General features: G+C 47.6%; 1 protein-coding gene across 1 annotated transcript in view; it reads right to left on the reverse strand.

Annotated features, from left to right (window-relative positions):
• LOC112233389 (autism susceptibility gene 2 protein) overlaps positions 1-22,592 on the reverse strand; it is a 461,350-nt gene that overhangs the window by 274,100 nt on the left and 164,658 nt on the right.

Below are 22,592 nucleotides of genomic sequence, written 5' to 3' on the forward strand. Positions count from 1 at the left end.
TAGCTCCCTGAGCTGCCTGGCCAGCCTCAGTGCCAAGTCACAGCTAGCTCCCTGAGCTGCCTGGCCAGTCTCAGTGCCAAGTCACAGCTAGCTCCCTGAGCTGCCTGGCTAGCCTCAGTGCCAAGTCACAGCTAGCTCCCTGAGCTGCCTGGCCAGCCTCAGTGCCAAGTCACAGCTAGCTCCTGAGCTGCCTGGCCAGCCTCAGTGCCAAGTCACAGCTAGCTCCCTGAGCTGCCTGGCCAGCCTCAGTGCCAAGTCACAGCTAGCTCCCTGAGCTGCCTGGCCAGCCTCAGTGCCAAGTCACAGCTAGCTCCTGAGCTGCCTGGCCAGCCTCAGTGCCAAGTCACAGCTAGCTCCTGAGCTGCCTGGCCAGCCTCAGTGCCAAGTCACAGCTAGCTCCTGAGCTGCCTGGCCAGCCTCAGTGCCATGTTACAGCTAGCTCCCTGAGCTGCCTGGCCAGCCTCAGTGCCAAGTCACAGCTAGCTCCCTGAGCTGCCTGGCCAGCCTCAGTGCCAAGTCACAGCTAGCTCCCTGAGCTTCCTGGCCAGCCTCAGTGCCAAGTCATAGCTAGCTCCCTGAGCTGCCTGGCCAGCCTCAGTGCCATGTTACAGCTAGCTCCCTGAGCTGCCTGGCCAGCCTCAGTGCCATGTTACAGCTAGCTCCCTGAGCTGCCTGGCCAGCCTCAGTGCCAAGTCACAGCTAGCTCCCTGAGCTGCCTGGCCAGCCTCAGTGCCAAGTCACAGCTAGCTCCCTGAGCTGCCTGGCCAGCCTCAGTGCCAAGTCACAGCTAGCTCCCTGAGCTGCCTGGCCAGCCTCAGTGCCAAGTCACAGCTAGCTCCCTGAGCTGCCTGGCCAGCCTCAGTGCCAAGTCACAGCTAGCTCCCTGAGCTGCCTGGCCAGCCTCAGTGCCAAGTCACAGCTAGCTCCCTGAGCTGCCTGGCCAGCCTCAGTGCCAAGTCACAGCTAGCTCCCTGAGCTGCCTGGCCAGCCTCAGTGCCATGTTACAGCTAGCTCCTGAGCTGCCTGGCCAGCCTCAGTGCCAAGTCACAGCTAGCTCCTGAGCTGCCTGGCCAGCCTCAGTGCCAAGTCACAGCTAGCTCCCTGAGCTTCCTGGCCAGCCTCAGTGCCAAGTCATAGCTAGCTCCTGAGCTGCCTGGCCAGCCTCAGTGCCATGTTACAGCTAGCTCCTGAGCTGCCTGGCCAGCCTCAGTGCCATGTTACAGCTAGCTCCTGAGCTGCCTGGCCAGCCTCAGTGCCAAGTCACAGCTAGCTCCCTGAGCTGCCTGGCCAGCCTCAGTGCCAAGTCACAGCTAGCTCCCTGAGCTGCCTGGCCAGCCTCAGTGCCAAGTCACAGCTAGCTCCCTGAGCTGCCTGGCCAGCCTCAGTGCCAAGTCACAGCTAGCTCCCTGAGCTGCCTGGCCAGCCTCAGTGCCAAGTCACACCTCAATAAAGTGTGCTGCTAGGAGAGAAAAAAGGAAAAAGGGCTCCTCTCCTCTCAGCTTGCAGGAGGCTATCATTGCTCTTTTTTATTGCCATATCTTCCTCCAGGAATTCACTGCCAGTATATTGGCAGGCCTTCCAGTAGATGGAGGCAATGAAATTTAGTGCGGACACTTAACACCGGGTCAAGCCTTGTGCGCGGCTCATGTGTGGTGGTAATATGATAAACAAATGCTTCCAAAATGCACAAACGGAGCCTTTCAGAAGCGGGGAAGAAGATATACACATTATTTCTTCAAAATGGCGGAGTGAGTGTGCTGTCGCCTGGCTCCTGCTATTAAGGAGATAAGATCTAAATAGGTCATTGCAGTGCCATTATAGCAGAACCTGAGGCAGGGCAAGCTCCCAGCCTGAATGTAAAGCAGTAAATAAGCAGAGAAAAATGGTCAAACGGGAGATTCGTTTAAAACGATTCCACTCAAATCTTTAAAAGGAAAGGTCACACAATAAACCTGCAATTTATGTCCATTAACAGCGACTAGCCAGCAGTAATGGACAAAATGGCTGTAATTGAATACCACACCCACACTGGTCTACCTATATATGACTAATGGATATCCTGTATGGCTGATACACATACATGACTAGTAATACACATACATTTTGACTAGATATGAACTAAAGTCACACTGCAATAACAGGACTATAAATACAAGACAAGTTGTGCTGAGTAATAGCTTGTCCACTAGTACCAGTTAGTCACACCCTTTGGCTTCAGGGCACAGCAGTGAGTGGTTTGATTAGGTCATGGCAGGCTGGTGCTTGTCTCTCATTGATCTGTGATCCCTGGAACAGTGAGGCAGAAGGGCTGTAAATTACAGCAGAGCTGAGATCAGCTGATCTCCAATCAGCAGGTGGGCGTGACCTCTGTGGAACAGGATGCCGGGCTATCGGCCTAGGGAACAGAAGCCCTGGCCTGTTTTGGCTGGCCACGGTGCAAGGGAACGAGAGCGCAGCGTCTCACCTTACCCGTGTTTAGCTCCCCTGGGCTGCAGGCTGGGGGATTAGAGTGACTGTAAAATCTGTTTAGAGAATATACGGTTCCCTTTTGGCTGGCCGACAGGGGTGCCTGTCCGAGGCCGTGCGCAGCAAGGTTACAACAGGAGCCCTGTTGTAAACCTTCTTCATTTAGCCGCCTTCCTGAAATTCACGTCGACTACTAGAAGGCCATAAAAGAAGATGGTACAAAAGGCGCCAATGTATTAATAGGAACTGGGCCAAGAGTTGACTTGGCTTGTTCTACTTTAGAGGAGGACTACTCAGCATCTGTTTCTACTTTCTCATCAGCTTGGTTTAAATGTGATGGGCACACTAGAGCTGCAATAGAGAACCTCGTAACAACACTAGGCTCTCTATCAGCTTGATGCTAGCTGGCAGGAATTTTCTTTGACCTTAGCATGACTTAAGTCCTTGTATTTGACCTTTGACCTCATGTCAGATCACATGTTAGTGCAGTAGCAGAGTACACATGCTGATTTCACGATTCAGAATCAACACAATTAAATGACGATCCAGGATCAACAACTCACATCAAGGTTAACTCATGAATCTATAGGTGGAGAAGTCCTAATGCAGTACGAGCACCATCTGAACAGTTCAGGCACCTCCCCAGTCAGCTGGTGACCTCACATACTTGGCTATATGAGTTAAACAAACAAAAAAACAAAACATTTATCTTAAAAGAGGCTGACCCTTTTCTGAATATGATGTCGCTAACTGGCACTGTGTAGGAAATGATGGAATCACAAACTTTGTCAGGAATTACTTGGAAACCTAGACTATAACAGAGGTTAAAAACGGACCATGCAATTTGTGGGTCCACAGTGGTTCCAAATGTACAGTATAATACAAGTAAACCAAGATGAATAAGGGATATGACCATTAACATTACAATGTAATAGCATTAACAGTGCAATCGTTCCCCTATGATCCCATCAGGCCATAAAAGTGCAGCTGGAATGTGGAAATAATGGAGTCAACAGCAGGGGGGAAATGGCGTCTATATGAGCACAGAGCAATGCTCGGCTCCCTCCATCCTCAGGCCTCCTGCTCTTCACAATCCCAGCCTGGCATTCTCCACATTCTCATCCATACTTCCAGTTCCACCTCCACTCACAACTCTAGCTAGTTGTTAATGACCTGGATACAAGGCTAACTCCTCTTTAACAACATCACAACTGAGCACAGGAGAGCCAGACAGACAGTCGATGGAGGGATGGGACATGCCACGCTTGCATAACATGAATGGCTACCAGGAAAAAAACTGTTTTCAGCAACTGGGCCATGTACCGGATACCAGTTCAATGAGTGATCCTTTCACAGAGGATGAGAACTTTGTATTTATATTTTCCCCAAGCAGTGATAATTCCCCTCCAACCACCATAAATAAAAACGGATTTCATTGTTGTAAGTTTCCCCAGTATGGTGAAAAGGAGGAGTCTACAGCAGAACGCTGAAGAGAATCAGTTACGTCTTTTTGATTTACACGCTGCTGTAAATAGCTACCTGCCATCCGAGACCTGTCAGCACCTACCAGTGGCACGGCAGCTGGCACAAATAGCTTCCCCACCTGTGTCCAAGCCATATTACTGCACACAGGGGACCAGTTACATTTCAGTTCCACATCACTAGGCACGAAAAGGGACTATTTAAGTCCTCAGCGCTGCTTGTATTTACGTTGAGAATTACAGCCAGATCGAAATCTTGTACTTTTTTTCTACTTCCATCTCCCCAAGAGCGTTCAGTGGCTATCAGGGATCTTACCAGGGCAAAGTAATTACTCTGTGACCTTCTTTACAAACTGGGCCCTCACTCTGTTTTTGTTTTGGTCTGGGCTTCCTCTTCCAAGTAATGGACTTCCTTCAAACCATAAATCACACTTATGTCGCTCCTTTTCATCTTTTGGTTTTGCGCTCTGCCATGTTTTGTTTAGTGCAGCACGTCTTTGTTTTTTTTTCAAAATTCAACCAGACAATGCTAGCCGTCTTCCTCCTTTGTCTCTGAAAGGCTCTTTTACAGGCTCTTAGGGCCACAAATGTCAACCACAGGAAGGCAATTATGAGAGTAAAATGACTTCCTTACGGTTATCAATCCACTCTGTGAGCCGGGGGAATGGTTAAAAGTCACCATGTAATGGGGCACAGTTAGAGTTTTCTCCTGGGTCCCAGCCAAGGCTGCTAACCTTGCTATTAATGGCCCCGACAAGCTTTGTCAATGCAATCTGCTGAATGCCTTGAGTGACACGCGATCGATATCCTCCACTCTCCCGGGTCATCACCGGTGACAGAGGCCTAAGTAATAATACAGCCCTGGCTGCCTCCTCTAACTTAAATGCTTCCCCTGCCACAATATTTCTTTTTTGTCTCAGGGCTTGTGAGCTAAATTTTCTCGCCAATCGAAAGAGGAAAATAGGGAGGGTGAAAAGGGGGGAGAGGGGGGTCAGAGGAATTGTTATGTGTCTGGATTGATGCTAGCCAGGGAGCAAGCTTGGCAGGTTGAGGGGGGAGGAGGAGGCACTGGGGGGAGGTGCGCTCAGATAAATCGAAAATGACTGGCTGCCGAGTTGTAATCTGCCAGCGCGGAGCCCCCTGTAGCAACAAGCCAAATGAAAAAGCACGCTGACAGGCCAGAGAGATGGAGGGCCTGCGGTAGAATACAGGAGGAGAAGGAGGGTGCAGGGGAGGGAGAGAAAGAGGCAGAGAGAGGCAGGCAGAGGGAGAGAGAGGCAGGGGAGGGAGAGAAAGAGGCAGAGAGAGGCAGGCAGAGGGAGAGAGAGGCAGGCCGAGGGAGAGAGAGGCAGGCAGAGGGAGAGAAAGGCAGGCAGGGGAGAGAGAGAGGCAGGCAGAGGGAGAGAGAGGCAGGCAGAGGGAGAGAGAGGCAGGCAGAGGGAGAGAGAGGCAGGCAGAGGGACAGAGAATGCAGGCAGACGGAGCGAGAGGCAGCCAGAGGGAGAGAGAATGCAGGCAGAGAGAGAGAAAATGCAGGCAGAGAGAGAGAGAGAGAGAGAGAGAGGCAGGCAGAGGGAGAGAGAGGCAGGCAGAGGGAGAGAGAGGCAGGCAGAGTGAGAGAGAGGCAGGCAGAGGGAGAGAGAGGCAGGCAGAGGGAAAGATAATGCAGGCAGAGAGAGAGATAATGCAGGCAGAGAGAGAGGCAGGCAGAGGGAGAGAGAGGCAGGCAGACGGAGAGAGAGGCAGGCAGAGAGAGAGAGAGGCAGATGGAACGAGAGGCAGGCAGGGGAGAGAGAGAGGCAGGCAGAGGGAGAGAGAGGCAGGCAGAGGGAGAGATAATGCAGGCAGAGAGATGCAGGCAGAGGGAGAGAGGCGCAGGCAGAAGGAATGCAGGCAGAGAGAGAGACGCAGGCAGAGGGAGAGAGGCAGGCAGAGGGAGAGAGGCGCAGGCAGAAGGAATGCAGGCAGAGAGAGAGGCAGGCAGAGGGAGCGAGAGGCAGGCAGAGGGAGAGAGAATGCAGGCAGAGAGAGAGAAACAGGCAGAAGGAATGCAAGCAGAGAGAGGCAGGCAGAGGGGAGAGGTGCAGGCAGAAGGAATGCAGGCAGAGAGAGAGAGGCAGAGGGAGTGAGAGGCAGGCAGAGGCAGAGAGAGAGGCACAGGCAGAAGGAATGCAGAGAGAGGCAGGCAGAGGGAGAAAATGCAGGCAGAGAGAGAGAGAGGCAGGCAGAGGGAGGAGAGGCAGGCAGAGGGAGAGAGAGGCAGGCAGAGTGAGAGAGAGGCAGGCAGAGGGAGAGAGAGGCAGGCAGAGGGAAAGATAATGCAGGCAGAGAGAGAGATAATGCAGGCAGAGAGAGAGGCAGGCAGAGGGAGAGAGAGGCAGGCAGACGGAGAGAGAGGCAGGCAGAGAGAGAGAGAGGCAGATGGCGAGAGGCAGGCAGGGAGAGAGAGAGGCAGGCAGAGGGAGAGAGAGGCAGGCAGAGGGAGAGATAATGCAGGCAGAGAGATGCAGGCAGAGGGAGAGAGGCGCAGGCAGAAGGAATGCAGGCAGAGAGAGAGACGCAGGCAGAGGGAGAGAGGCAGGCAGAGGGAGAGAGGCGCAGGCAGAAGGAATGCAGGCAGAGAGAGGCAGGCAGAGGGAGCGAGAGGCAGGCAGAGGGAGAGAGAATGCAGGCAGAGAGAGAGAAACAGGCAGAAGGAATGCAAGCAGAGAGAGAGGCAGGCAGAGGGAGAGAGGCGCAGGCAGAAGGAATGCAGGCAGAGAGAGAGAGGCAGAGGGAGTGAGAGGCAGGCAGAGGCAGAGAGGCACAGGCAGAAGGAATGCAGGCGGAGAGAGAGGCAGGCAGAGGGAGCGAGAGGCAGGCAGAGGAGAGAGAATGCAGGCAGAGAGAGAGAATGCAGGCAGAGAGAGAGAATGCAGGCAGAGAGAGAGGCAGGCAGAGGGAGAGAGGCAGGCAGAGGGAGAGAGGCGCAGGCAGAAGGAATGCAGGCAGAGAGAGGCAGGCAGAGGGAGCGAGAGGCAGGCAGAGGGAGAGAGAATATGAAGAGACATTTATGTTTGTTCCTGTGCATGAAGGTGTCAGGGAGCTGGGAGAGAAATGTGGCATGTGGTTGCAGGCAGTACATAAAATACACACCATATATGCACGCATGCCCACGCACAAACAAGCACACACACACACACAATCCCCAGCTGGAGTACACAATATATCCATTACAATTTCTAATAAGCTCCATGTTCCACAAGTCCTCGAACTCTGTCAATTGGTCTAGGACACTGCATCGCAGTGCTAGCTGTGCACACAGAGACTCTGGGTTCGCTCCCAGGCTCTGTCGCAGCCGGCCGAGACCGGGAGGTCCGTGGGGCGACGCACAATTGGCCTAGCGTCGTCCAGGTTAGGGAGGGTATAGCCGGTAGGGATATCCTTGTCTCATCGCGCACCAGCGACTCCTGTGGCAGACCGGGCGCAGTGCGGCTTGGTTGGGTTGTGTTTCGGAGGACGGACGGCTTTCGACCTTTGTCTCTCCTGAGCCCGTATGGGAGTTGTAGCAATGAGACAAGATAGTAGCAACTAACAATTGGATACCATGAAATTGGGGAGAAACAGGGGTCAAATTTAGGAAAAAAGAAAATGTGTTATTTGTATGTCTGGGTGGTGTGTGTACAAGAGCATGTAAAGCTAAAATAATATGCCATATTTGAATTAATATTCCTATTTCACTTTTTAACAGACACATAGAGAAACACACACGCACACACACACACACACACACACACACACACACACACACACACACACACACACACACACACACACACACACACACACACACACACACACACACACACACACACACACACACACACACACACACACACACACACACACACACAGAGAAAGGCAGTTGTCCAGCCCTCAACCAGCAGGTGGATCACCTTCCCAACATCAAACCCAACACAAGAGCTCCACCTACTGCAAGTGCCTTCTCTGCAGTCCGGAGTCCTTTGTTAAGACACGAGACCCTGGGAAAATAGTGCCCCTCGAAGACAAAGCAGAGACTGTCTACTACAGATGTTACACAGAGAGACAATATCTTACCCATTCTAGTTAATCTCTCATTGACATGATGGTGTGCAGACCAGGAGACTCAGTGATACAGACGAGGGTAATGAGGTTAGATGGAGTCTGGCTGCATGTCTGATGCAGTGTCGGGGGTGATGAGAGCTAAAAGCTAAGCCCTCTCGTTGTCACAGGTATTATTGTGTAAGCCTCACGCCAGGAGCTAGGAGTGTGTGTGTGTGTGTGTGGGGGGGGGGCTGACTGCCACTCCACACTGTCTGCCTACTGGCATGAATACACAGCCACCTTCCTATCCCTGATAATAACACAATGTCAGTCCAGTCAGGCTACATAGGACAGACAGAAAGACAGATTGGCTTAGTGATCTGGATCTCAATGAAGCTCTCCCTGTAAAACTATGAGCAGACCGCATCAGGCCTTCACACCCACATGGAGTAGACAGACACAAGACACAGAGCAAACTATCTGGTTTATGCACAGCCATCCATAACACAACACAGAGTTTACAAATGTATATCAGATGAGGAAAGCATATATATAAATCACTTGCACACCATAGGGGAGGTCTTATGAATTCCCAATAGCAGAGAAAATAACACTGTTCTGTTTTTCGAGAATGATCCATATTTCTTTGTCTGTTTGGCTCTCTCTGTCCATCCAATGCTTTTATTTTCCTTCCCTTCCCCAGCAGCAGCAGACACACACAGCAGTCCACAGCACAGCCAGGCGATAGGGGCCTGCATGCTGGTTGTCTGTAAAGCCGACATTTCCTCCCCTCTGTTTCATTTGCAGACCTGCGGCACTCTGTCGGACTGTCACAGAGAAAAGCCATCTCCCTCACAGCATGGCGGCTGTTCCAGGGCCACGGCGATCTGCACCACGCCACACCCACTGCTACCGCACGGTCCCACTTCCTGCTCCCCACTGAGCTATTGAGGAAATCACAGCTGATACCCAATCATTTGTCTACCGTATGCAGCTCGCTATGGCTCGACTCCCGGTCGAGGCACGGTGAAAGGGGGAGAAGTGGGAGGACTGTCTAACTCTTCCCAGAGGGAAACACTGGGAAATAATTTGTGTAACTCAGCACAGCAGTTTTGGTGAAAAGCACAGAGAAATTAATAAAAGGGAGCCAGTGTCTTCAGTGTTTGTCGAGGAAAATGAGCTACTCAGCTCAGGGGTTTATGGCATTATTATTATTATTACTGTTATTATTATTATTAGTAGTATTACTTTTACTCAAGACAGTTTTTTCAACAACAGAAAAGGTGGTGTAATCCTTTTAAATCTACTCATTCAGTAGCATAATAAACAATCACCACGGCACTTGGACTTTGTACCTAATTAGGGAAAGGCGGTGGTGGAGGAGAGTACTGTGGAGTTTTAATGGTCTCCCTGATTATCTTCCTGACTTCTCTGTGGCTCATGTTGTGTTAGAATTCAGATGTCTGTGAACCCCAGGCCCCAGAATTCAGATTTCTGTGAACCCCAGGCCCCAGAAGTCAGATGACTGTGAACCCCAGGCCCCAGAAGTCAGATGACTGTGAACCCCAGGCCCCAGAATTCAGATTTCTGTGAACCCCAGGCCCCAGAAGTCAGATGACTGTGAACCCCAGGCCCCAGAAGTCAGATGTCTGTGAACCCCAGGCCCCAGAAGTCAGATGACTGTGAACCCCAGGCCCCAGAATTCAGATGTCTGTGAACCCCAGGCCCCAGAAGTCAGATGTCTGTGAACCCCAGGCCCCATAGCGTTCTAGTCTCCAGGATAAGTCTTACATAACCACTGGCTAAGCCAGGGATCACAGGGTTATCAGTGCAGCCTTGCTATTGCTGGCCAATCCACATATTTCTCTGCTCAAATCAATTGCACAGCCATAAAAACTAAGCCAAAGAGGCAATCCTCTGGTAATTAAAGTCTGTTAAAACACTGATAACCTGCATCTCAAATCCTTGTCCACCACACTGGCTGATTAGATACAGTTGGGACTGTGGTGGATGGATCAGCAGGAGGAGATGACAAGCAGTTTGGGATTGGGGGCTAAGAATGTGGTGTTTGTGTGTGTGAAACTGCGGGCGACCTCACTATTATCTAATCAGTACTAATCCACAAGCAGTAAGATTTTAGACTGATAACCAGCGCTAAGATAAGATTTAATGTCTTATGATGCTCAGGCTAATCATATCATTTATGACTACAGAAGGGATGTTTCATGGGGATCTATGCGATAATGAAGTACTGTAGGCTACATCAAAGTTATCTACCACAGATGGAACAGCAGTTTGCAATTAGAAAGTCCAACACGAACCCAAGAGGTCAAGACCCTTGATCATGCTAGTCACAACATCAAACTTATCAAAGTCATAAAATATCTTTGACATTTTTAAGATACATACCAATGATTTCCAAGACAAGAACAGTGGTGGTCTCCCTGATTACCTTCCTGACTTCTCTGTGGCTCATGTTGTGTTAGAATTGACTTTGATAAGTTTGATGTTGTGACTAGCGTGATCAAGGGTCTTGACCTCTTGGGTTCGTGTTGGACTTTCTAATTGCAGTGTTAATGTTAGACGAAGATTGTTGTGTCCTATACATTGTTAGTGTACTACACGCAATACACTAGCACTGCAAAATACACATCAACAATGTTGTGTAGCTTTGAGGAACTGCTGACAGCATTCTTATTAAACAACTTAATTCATTACCTTTTACGCACGCACGCACGCACGCACGCACACACACACACACACACACACACACACACACACACACACACACAATAGTTCCACACCAAGCAGTTGTAATGAATTATTGAGAAGTTTGCTGAATGCAAATTAGAAACAATACAAGGTTTATTTTCAACCCAAAAGCCACAGACAAATCAGTAAAGCAGAAAAACAGGCAAGGTTTGGTATAAACTTAAAAGTGTCAGAGCGTTAGGGGGTTTGGGGGGAGAGAGAGAATGCTTTCTTTTCTACAGTCTCTCTCACCCCTGGAGAGCAAGTGTGAGCAATAGTACAATGCTAAAAGAAGCAACTGTATCCAGAGGTTTAAAAAAAAAAATACTTCAGAGATTTTCAAACTATGCTGTTTTCCTTTGCATCCGTTTTTCTATTCTTTATCCCACTTTCCCAGTGTGTACTAGCCTATATAGTTAAATGTACACTGTCATGAGAGTATACAACATACAGTTTTTTACAGGGCCAAGTATGTGATGTCAATCCAGGCACAAGAGCTAATGTAAAAATTCCCTTGAGCAAAATGTTAAGTACACCGGTAAATAATGTATCACTCGCTTGCTGAGCAGAGAGACTGACACAGAATGTGAGCGAGCTCAGTTCTCTCTCATGTAAGCAGCACTCTGCCTCTCTCCTCTGTCCCAGAAGAATGTACAATATGCCCACCACTACACTAGTTTCTAGCTGGGTAGTTTTTCTATTCCAAAGCTAATTTCCTACCCCACAGCTGCTTCTGTCAAACTCCTCTCCCAGAAGAGAGCTCCACCAACCAGCAGCACACATGTCACCTTACTGATGACCTGCAGGTGGTGCTACATGACAACACATCAAGAGAGGCTGAGGAAAAGAAGATATGGAGAGGAGATGGAGAAAAGCAGAGTAGAGGGGAAACAATGACAGGAATAGACAATAGAGCAGTGGTAGTCACTAATATTTCAGAGGGAGACACTTGTGAAACAAAATCACTAGGCGAGCCATCATAGCCATCAGAGAATGGAGGTTGGGGATCACAAAGCCACATTGTACATGATATTAAATTGGAGAATCAAGCTCATTCTCTGATTCTCTATTTTAGGACTCTTTGGGTTATAAGAAACACATGTTTAAAATAATTTTATGAATGTTGAACTGCATCAGAAAGGTATTGGAATGTTCAGTAAATCATCATATGATCGTTTGTGGAGAATCATCACTCTCCCTTCTAACAAGGCCTGCACATTTGTAGGAAGAAAACGTTTTCAAGATGCACCAGAAGCGCTAGAAACGCTATTACTGCTCTGTTTGTCTCAGCCGCTAATAAGGTTACTCACGTAACCACAGTTCTATGAAGTAAGCTGCACATTTGGCTGACAGAAAAACAACACATTCTATAAGATTATTGCCGCGAGCCATGCAATGACTATGACCGCAATAGAGGACAGAGGACAGAGGTTAGAGGACAGAGGTTAGAAGACAGAGGTTAGAGGTTAGAGGACTGAGGTTAGAGGACAAAGGACAGAGGACAGAGGTTATAGGACAGAGGTTAGAGGTTAGAGGACTGAGGTTAGAGGACAGAGGTTAGAGGTTAGAGGAATGAGATTAGAGTTTAGAGGACAGATATTAGAGGACTGATGTTAGAGGACAGAGGTTAGAGGACTGAGGTTAGAGGACTGAGGTTAGAGAACTGATGTTAGAGGACAGAGGTTAGAGGACTGAGGTTAGAGGACTGAGGTTAGAGGACAAAGGACAGAGGACAGAGATTAGAGGACTGATGTTAGAGGACAGAGGTTAGAGGACTGAGGTTAGATGACTGATGTTAGAGGACTGATGTTAGAGGACAGAGGTTAGTGGACAGATGTTAGAGGACAGAGGTTAGAGGACAGAGGTTAGAGGACAGAGGTTAGAGGACTGAGGTTAGAGGACAAAGGACAGAGGACAGAGGTTAGAGGACAGAGGTTAGATCTCTGAGGTTAGAGGACAGAGGTTAGAGGTTAGAGGACAGAGATTAGAGGTTAGAGGACTGAGGTTAGAGGTTAGAGGACAGAGATTAGAGGACTGATGTTAGAGGACAGAGGTTAGAGGATAGAGGACAGAGATTAGAGGTTAGAGGACAGAGGTTAGAGGACAGAGGTTAGAGGATAATGAGTGAAATGGGGAGTAATAAACTATTCTCTGACAAGCCTTTCTTTAATCACAACCTGCGTGGCATTTCATTTATTGGTGTGCTTAATAGAATTATAATATCATGTAAATATACAAAATCAAATCAAAAGTATAATAGCATTGTTAGTATATTATTAAAACGGAAGACATTGGACAACCTTTAATTCAAATAAAGACAAAGCAACCAAATGCCAGGGGTCATAGTAACATAAGACATGCTCTTATGGCATACTGATATGGTACAATGACATTCCAATGGTAAGTGACTCTGCCTAACCTGATGACTCAAATCCACTGTGTGAATGAGGAGACGTAATGTACCACAGTGAACAGGCTGATATTATTATTCCATGACAGCCCTGTGCTAAGAACTGTAATGTGTCGACTTGCTCTTTTGCTCTGAACTAGCTGACAAACACAACGGTCAGCAGGTGAACTTATGTCATGCTTCTATATATGCTGTATGGTAGGCCGACATAGTTTACACCCACACAAACACATGCACACAGTCCCATAGGCTTTGTGTGTGCTATGTATAGTGTGATTTTGATAAGGACTTCTCCTACAGAGAGGGCAGAGCTAGAGGCATTAAAGGGGAGGGCAGAGCTAGTGGCATTGAAGGAGAGGGCAGAGCTAGTGGCATTAAAGGAGAGGGCAGAGCTAGTGGCATTAAAGGAGAGGGCAGAGCTAGTGGCATTAAAGGAGAGGGCAGAGCAAGTGGCATTAAAGGAGAGGGCAGAGCAAGTGGCATTAAAGGAGAGGGCAGAGCTAGAGGCATTAAAGGAGAGGGCAGATCTAGAGGCGTTAAAGGAGAGGGCAGAGCTGGAGGCGTTTAAAGAGAGGGCAGAGCTAGAGGCGTTAAAGGAGAGGGCAGAGCTAGAGGCGTTAAAGGAGAGGGCAGAGCTGGAGGCGTTTAAGGAGAGGGCAGAGCTAGAGGCGTTAAAGGAGAGGGCAGAGCTGGAGGCGTTTAAGGAGAGGGCAGAGCTAGAGGCGTTAAATGAGAGGGCAGTAAAGTGACGTTGACAGGCAAAAGGCAGTACAACTAGCCCATAATGGTTGTGTTATGTAGCTTTTGCATTTTTATAAAATCAAGGTCTGCTGGGTTGCTCCTTGCTTCTTCTGCCTGTGAGTGAAAAAGTGTGTGTGCATCGGTCTGTCTGTCTATTTGTATGTCTACTTAAAATGTATTCCACAGATTGTGATATAAACCCCCCTCCAAAATACACTAATGTACACGGTGCCCAGATTGGCGATTCTGTGCCACATGGCAGATGAGACCGGACTGTAGCCCCTGGCACAGTCACAGTCTGTCTCCTTCAAGGACATACTGCAGCACAGGACCTTAAACTGGCCCCATCTCCTTGCCTCACATTCAGTTAACTGCTTGCACACTAGAAGAAAAAACACCAAAGATAAAACCAGATACAGTGGGGCAAAAAAGTATTTAGTCAGCCACCAATTGTGCAAGTTCTCCCACCTCAAAAGAATAGAGAGGTCTGTAATTTTCATCATAGGTACACTTCAACTATGACTGACAAAATGAGGAAAAAAAATCCAGAAAATCACATTGTAGGATTTTTAATGAATTTATTTGCAAATTATGGTGGAAAATAAGTATTTGGTCACCTACAAACAAGCAAGATTTCTGGCTCTCACAGACCTGTAACTTCTTGTTTAAGAGGGTCCTTTGTCCTCCACTCGTTACCTGTATTAATGGCACCTGTTTGAACTTGTTATCAGTATAAAAGACACCTGTCCACAACCTCAAACAGTCACACTCCAAACTCCACTATGGCCAAGACCAAAGAGCTGTCAAAGGACACCAGAAACAAAATTGTAGACCTGCACCAGGCTGGGAAGACTGAATATGCAATAGGTAAGCAGCTTGGTTTGAAGAAATCAACTGTGGGAGCAATTATTAGGAAATGGAAGAGATACAAGACCACTGATAATCTCCCTCGATCTGGGGCTCCACGCAAGATCTCACCCCGTGGGGTCAAAATGATCACAAGAACGGTGAGCAAAAATCCCAGAACCACACAGGGGGACCTAGTGAATGACCTGCAGAGAGCTGGGACCAAAGTAACAAAGCCTACCATCAGTAGCACACTACGCCGCCAGGAACTCGAATCCTGCAGTGCCAGACGTGTCCCCCTGCTTAAGCCAGTACATGTCCAGGCCCGTCTGAAGTTTGCTAGAGAGCATTTGGATGATCCAAAAGAAGATTTGGAGAATGGCATATGGTCAGATGAAACCAAAATATAACTTTTTGGTAAAAACTCAACTCGTCGTGTTTGGAGGACAAAGAATGCTGAGTTGCATCCAAAGAACACCATACCTACTGTGAAGCATGGGGGTGGAAACATCATGCTTTGGGGCTGTTTTTCTGCAAAGGAACCAGGACGACTGATCCGTGTAAAGGAAAGAATGAATGGCGCCATGTATCGTCAGATTTTGAGTGAAAACCTCCTTCCATCAGCAAGGGCATTGAAGATGAAACGTGGCTGGGTCTTTCAGCATGACAATGATCCCAAACACACCGCCCGGGCAACGAAGGAGTAGCTTCGTAAGAAGCATTTCAAGGTCCTGGAGTGGCCTAGCCAGTCTCCAGATCTCAACCCCATAGAAAATCTTTGGAGGGAGTTGAAAGTCCGTGTTGCCCAGCAACAGCCCCAAAACATCACTGGAGGAGATCTGCATGGAGGAATGGGCCAAAATACCAGCAACAGTGTGTGAAAACCTTGTGAAGACTTACAGAAAACGTTTGACCTCTGTCATTGCCAACAAAGGGTTGGTAAACTTTTGTTATTGACCAAATACTTATTTTCCACCATAATTTGCAAATAAATTCATTAAAAACCCTACAATGTGATTTTCTGGATTTTTTTCCCTCGTTTTGTCTGTCATAGTTGAAGTGTACCTATGATGAAAATTACAGGCCTCTTTCATCTTTTTAAGTGGGAGAACTTGCACAATTGGTGGCTGACTAAATACTTTTTGCCCCACTGTAGATAGATACTGCATTTACAGAGATGAACTTAACCTGTTATTTAGCCAGTTCCGCAGTTTAAATTCCTTACTTGCCTTCATGGGCTTCTGCTGGAATAGAATTGTGTTGAGCTGCAGCACACCATGAAGGAGGAGGAGAGGAGGCACAGAGGACCCTGGAAGTTACTTCAGCTTGTAGCCTGGGGCCAGGCTGGGAACTTTCAAAAGATTCCCCATATAACTCTGATTAAAAAAACACAATGGACCTCTTTAACTTTCAGCGCTAATAATTGATGAACACAAAGGTCCTCTTGAATTTTCTATGTGAAAGACGATCTGACATTCTGAGGTTCACTGAATCTGAGCCTCCTCTCCCCACTATCCCTCCTTCTCTTTCTCTCTCTCTCTGCCTCCCTCTTATCCCTCACTGTCTCTTTCTCTCCTTCTCTCTCGTCCTCCCTCCCTTCCTTCCTCAGTCGCTCCTCTCCTCCTGCTCTCCATCCCCTTATAACTTTAGGCTAATTGCAGCGATTTTAGATCATTGTTATTAAAAACAGAAGAGCTGCGTAGCAGTGGTGCTTTACGAGTTGAGCTCCCTGGAGGGGAGGAGAGGGAGGACAGGGAGGAGAGTGAGGAGAGGGAGGAGAGGGAGGAGAGGGAGGACAGGGAGGAGAGGGAGAAGAGGGAGGAGAGGGAGAAGAGGGAGGACAGGGAGGACAGGGAGGAGAGGGAGAAGAGGGAGGAGAGGAGGACAGGGAGGAGAGGGGGACCGGGAGGAGAGGTAGGAGAGGGAGGAGAGGGAGGAGAGGGAGAAGAGGGAGAACAGGGAGGAGATGGAGGAGAGGGAGAAGAGGGAGGAACAGGGAGGAGATGGAGGGAGGAGAGAGGAGAGGGAGGAGAGGGAGAAGAGGGAGGAGAGGGAGGAGAGTGAGGAGATGGAGGAGAGGGAGGAGAGGGAGGACAGGGAGGAGAGTGAGGAGAGTGAGGAGAGGGAGGAGAGGGAGGACAGGGAGGAGAGTGAGGAGAGGAGGAGAGGGAGGAGAGGGAGGACAGGGAGGAGAGTGAGGAGAGTGAGGAGAGGGAGAAGAGGGAGGACAGGGAGGAGATGGAGGAGAGTGAGGAGAGGGAGGAGAGGGAGGAGAGTGAGGAGAGTGAGGAGAGGGAGAAGAGGGAGAAGAGGGAGGACAGGGAGGACAGGGAGGAGAGTGAGGAGAGTGAGGAGAGGGAGGAGAGGGAGAAGAGGGAGGACAGGGAGGAGATGGAGGAGAGGGAGGAGAGGGAGAAGAGGGAGGACAGGGAGGAGATGGAGGAGAGGGAGGAGAGGTAGAAGAGGGAGGAGAGGGAGGACAGGGAGGAGAGTGAGGAGAGTGAGGAGAGGAGGAGAGGGAGGAGAGGGAGAAGAGGGAGGACAGGGAGGAGATGGAGGAGAGGGAGAAGAGGGAGGACAGGGAGGAGAGGGAGGACAGGGAGGAGAGAGAGGAGATGGAGGAGAGGGAGAAGAGGGAGGAGAGGCCCTGCATCATGATGACTTCAATCAGGCCCTGCAGAATGGACCCAACACCTTTGTTTTCCTCTCTATATGAATGTGATGCTGTTAGACACACACAACAACACACTCCAGTGCACTTAAGGATGAATACAAGATAAAGAGAAAAAGAGAGAACACAACATCTCTGCTCCTCTCACTTTTCATTTCACTCTATGAGGCATACATGGATGAACAGACATACAAGTGAACATACACGCCTGCAACTAGATACAATACGACACACACACATTTGTAGATATGGAGAGAGGGCAAGAATAATTTCGTTTTTTCTCTAACATAAAATAAACCAAAAAGAGACCTTCAGACTGCTCCTAGCCAATTATTTTTGCAATACACACACGTACACAAACACACAGCTCCAACAAGGTAGGTCTGTGTACCGTGAGAGGTACCAGTGAACTAACCACTGTGATTAATTAAGTTGTAACCGGATCAATTCAAATTACTGAGCCTTTTTCCGTTCTCATGCTAGGCAGCACAATGCACACTGTGTGTGTTTGAGTGTCTGTCTGTCTGCCTGTCTGTCGCACCATGTAACTACTACAGACACATCACAGCACAGCACTCCCTCATTGACTTGGTTATGGTGGGCCAGTCTCTGATCAATACTACTGGGAAACCTGCTGAGGGTTGGAGAGAGAGAGAGAGAGAGAGAGAGAGAGAGAGAGAGAGAGAGAGAGAAGCAAAGCATGAGTTGAGACAGAGAGAGGTTTGGTTAAAGAAAGGTTCCGTTATATGAACTGCAATCTGTGAATACTGAGTATCTGGAAATGCACACTAGCACTACAGGCACAATTGAGTCAGAGATTGATCTTGGAGGTGGAATTGGCCTATAGGGAGCTATACATTAGCCTGATCAATCACCAGCACTGTGAAAAAACGACTTTTCCTCTCGTCTAGACTATGTGTGTTTCTTCCAGTTACTGATCTCTGTTGGATGGTAATGTTGTCGCTCAGCTGCATCGAATTTCAACAACCTGTCAGGCAGTGTGAGAGCTATGGGCCGGGCGAAATGCTCCCAGCTAATGTATCTGGGAGACCATGAATACTGGATGTCAGCAGTAGAGGGAAATATACCTCATGTGGGGGGGGGGGGTTACAGGGTAACACCTCTATATAATATATAACATATATAAAAGGTTAACTGTGCTTACAGGAACTGCTCTTTCACAAACGCATAGGATGCATCCCAAATGGCACCATATTCCCTATTTAGTGCACTACTTTTGGCCAGGTCCCATAGTGAATAGGGTGCCACTTCGGATGCAGACATACAGATACAGAATAACTCCATGGAGGGGGGAGAAACCAATCTCCCCAGTCGTATTGACAGCAGAACCCTAAGTGCCCCTGTACTGAGTTCAACCCAGGGAACATCATTTGTTGTCCAACACTTCCTCCTCACTCTCACTCTCCAGTAGAGGACAGGAGAGTCCTGGCAGGTAGTAAAGTTAGCAGGGCTGATTCTAAATCAGCTGACTGATACACATTCACACACACAGAAAACACACACAAGTGCCCATGCATGCCTCCACACACACAGAGAGAGAACACAGGGTCCTCTACTACACAACATGTCGGCCCCCTCCCTAACCATGCATAATGCATGGGAACATGTAAATACATTATTCCACGTTGCATGCATTAATGATCACGGGGAGACTCGCTAGCACTCTCAATTAATAAAAGATGTAGCGCAGATAAAGGCCGACATCCCGCCTTTCCCCCCCTTGATCCGCCGAGACGCGGTTCATGGCGATTCTTAACCTTATTATGTTTATGCTGCTTGGGGGGGTTGAATAATGAATAATGAATAGGGGGTATGTTATCAGAGATTGAAGAAGAGCAGTCTTGTTTCTCAGCTGATATAGGGAGTACACACACCCGGCTATGCCCTCCACCACCACCACAAAAACTCAAACACACAAACATCCCTTCTAGTCCATTGGATCCTGTGAAATGAGTGGTTCACCCTGGTTCATTCCAATACTAGGGTGCATAAAACATAAAACATAAAACATGAAACTACAAACACAAACACACACACGCAGATATGTACCCTCACCACCTCCAGTCCCCTTACCCCGGACACATGAGGAGAGAGATACGGAGAGACAGAGAGAGAAAAAGACACACAGAGAGAAAGAGAGAGAGAGAGCAAGAGAGAGAGAAAGAGAGAGAAAGAGAGAGAACGAGAGAGAGAGAGAGAAAAAGAAAGATGGCGATAGATAGAGAGAGAATGGGGGGAGTGAAAGAGGGAGAGAGAGAGACAGAGGGCCTGGTGGAAAAGTGACAGCTCCTGCTTGTCTTGTCATGTTCTTGTTCCACAGAGAGTGAGGTGTCCAGGAGGCCTGTCAATCTGACAGCCGGGAGAGAAGCTCTGAAGACGACAGCTCATCTCGTCTGCTCCATTCATTCTCTTCCTCTATTTCTTCCTTTTGCTCCCGCCTTCTCCTTCCCTTTCCTCTCTCTGTCCCTCTCTCTCCCCTCACTCGCGCTCTCTCTTTTTCTCCCCCCTTGATCTGTCTTTCCCGCTCTCTCCCTCTCTCTGTCTTCCTCGCTCGCTCTTTCCCTCGCTCACATGTGCCGCAAACTACGGGGTGACCTTTCGCAGCCTCAGCAGCTGCCATTCTTTCTCCGATCACCATCCAAACAAAAGAAAGAGAGAGAGAAAGAAGGGAAGAAAAACAGGCCGTCCCCTGCGGGTGACTGCTATGGTTCCAGCTGAGCGTAATCACTGTTTATTAGGCTGGCCCTGTCATGTGGAAGGGGCCACAGCCACATATTAAAGTGATTAGACAATTAGGGCCATTATGGTATTACACTGCCCAATGTCATGGAGATCACACATTACACTGTGCTGTGGAGGGAGAGAGGGAGGGAGGGAGAGAGAGAGGAGGAATGAGGAAGAAGAGAAACTCCACCACCAGCATTTCAACGGCTTTAAGCCAGCAGAACATGTGCTTAATGATGTCAGCCAGACCCTTGTGCACTGTTGCCCTATTTAGAACCCCCCCCCACCCGGTTCACATTAACACTAAGGGGTATTGGGGAATAGCTAAGGAGAGCAGAGATCTAACAAGGGTATGATAGAAATCTAATTAACAATATCCCAAGCACTCATTTTTAAAACTAACTAAACACCGACTCATATTCCTTATTTTCATATGTTTGAATTAAATGAACAGCAGACAGACATTTGTATCCACATGATCAGCAGTGGGTCCATTATCCCAGCTAAATAGTCCAGGCCATATGCATTGTGATCTGAGGCTGCAAAACAATCCCATTAAAAATAACTTTCTCCATCAACAGGTAATAGTGGATTCTATACCTTCAAAGACTCTGCTTTCTACTTTCATCCTGACCCAATAACAAGGGAAAGAACAGCACACTAAGTAACCATAGAAAGAACAGCACACTAAGTAACCATAGAAAGAACAGCACACTAAGTAACCATAGAAAGAACAGCACACTAAGTAACCATAGAAAGAACAGGACACTAAGTAACCATAGAAAGAACAGCACACTAAGTAACCATAGAAAGAACAGCACACTAAGTAACCATAGAAAGAACAGGACACTAAGTAACCATAGAAAGAACAGGACACTAAGTAACCATAGAAAGAAAGAACAGTAACCATAGAAAGAACACACTAAGTAACCATAGAAAGAACAGCACACTAAGTAACCATAGAAAGAACAGGACACTAAGTAACCATAGAAAGAACAGCACACTAAGTAACCATAGAAAGAACATCACACTAAGTAACCATAGAAATAACAGGACACTAAGTAACCATAGAAAGAACAGCACACTAAGTAACCATAGAAAGAACAGCACACTAAGTAACCATAGAAAGAACAGCACACTAAGTAACCATAGAAAGAACAGCACTCTAAGTAACCATAGAAAGAACAGCACTCTAAGTAACCATAGAAAGAACAGGACACTAAGTAACCATAGAAAGAACAGCACACTAAGTAACCATAGAAAGAACAGTAACCATAGAAAGAACAGGACACTAAGTAACCATAGAAAGAACAGGACACTAAGTAACCATAGAAAGAACAGGACACTAAGTAACCATAGAAAGAACAGGACACTAAGTAACCATAGAAAGGAAAGGAACAGGAACACACTAAGTAACCATAGAAAGAACAGGACACTAAGTAACCATAGAAAGAACAGGACACTAAGTAACCATAGAAAGAACAGGACACTAAGTAACCATAGAAAGAACAGGACACTAAGTAACCATAGAAAGAACAGGACACTAAGTAACCATAGAAAGAACAGGACACTAAGTAACCATAGAAAGAACAGGACACTATGTAACCATAGAAAGAACAGGACACTAAGTAACCATAGAAAGAACAGGACACTAAGTAACCATAGAAAGAACATCACACTAAGTAACCATAGAAAGAACATCACACTAAGTAACCATAGAAAGAACAGCACACTAAGTAACCATAGAAAGAACAGCACACTAAGTAACCATAGAAAGAACAGCACACTAAGTAACCATAGAAAGAACAGCACACTAAGTAACCATAGAAAGAACAGGACACTAAGTAACCATAGAAAGAACAGGACACTAAGTAACCATAGAAAGAACAGGACACTAAGTAACCATAGAAAGAACAGCACACTAAGTAACCATAGAAAGAACAGCACACTAAGTAACCATAGAAAGAACAGGACACTAAGTAACCATAGAAAGAACAGCACTCTAAGTAACCATAGAAAGAACAGGACACTAAGTAACCATAGAAAGAACAGCACACTAAGTAACCATAGAAAGAACAGCACACTAAGTAACCATAGAAAGAACAGGACACTAAGTAACCATAGAAAGAACAGGACACTAAGTAACCATAGAAAGAACAGGACACTATGTAACCAGAACAGAAAGAACAGGACACTAAGTAACCATAGAAAGAACAGGACACTAAGTAACCATAGAAAGAACAGGACACTATGTAACCATAGAAAGAACAGGGAGTAACTAGAAAAGTAACCATAGAAAGAACAGGACACTAAGTAACCATAGAAAGAACTTGACACTAAGTAACCATAGAAAGAACAGGACACTAAGTAACCATAGAAAGAACATGACACTAAGTAACCATAGAAAGAACAGGAC

This window comes from Oncorhynchus tshawytscha, linkage group LG30, assembly GCF_018296145.1.
Source record: "Oncorhynchus tshawytscha isolate Ot180627B linkage group LG30, Otsh_v2.0, whole genome shotgun sequence".
In the NCBI taxonomy this organism is placed as follows: Eukaryota; Metazoa; Chordata; class Actinopteri; order Salmoniformes; family Salmonidae; genus Oncorhynchus; species Oncorhynchus tshawytscha.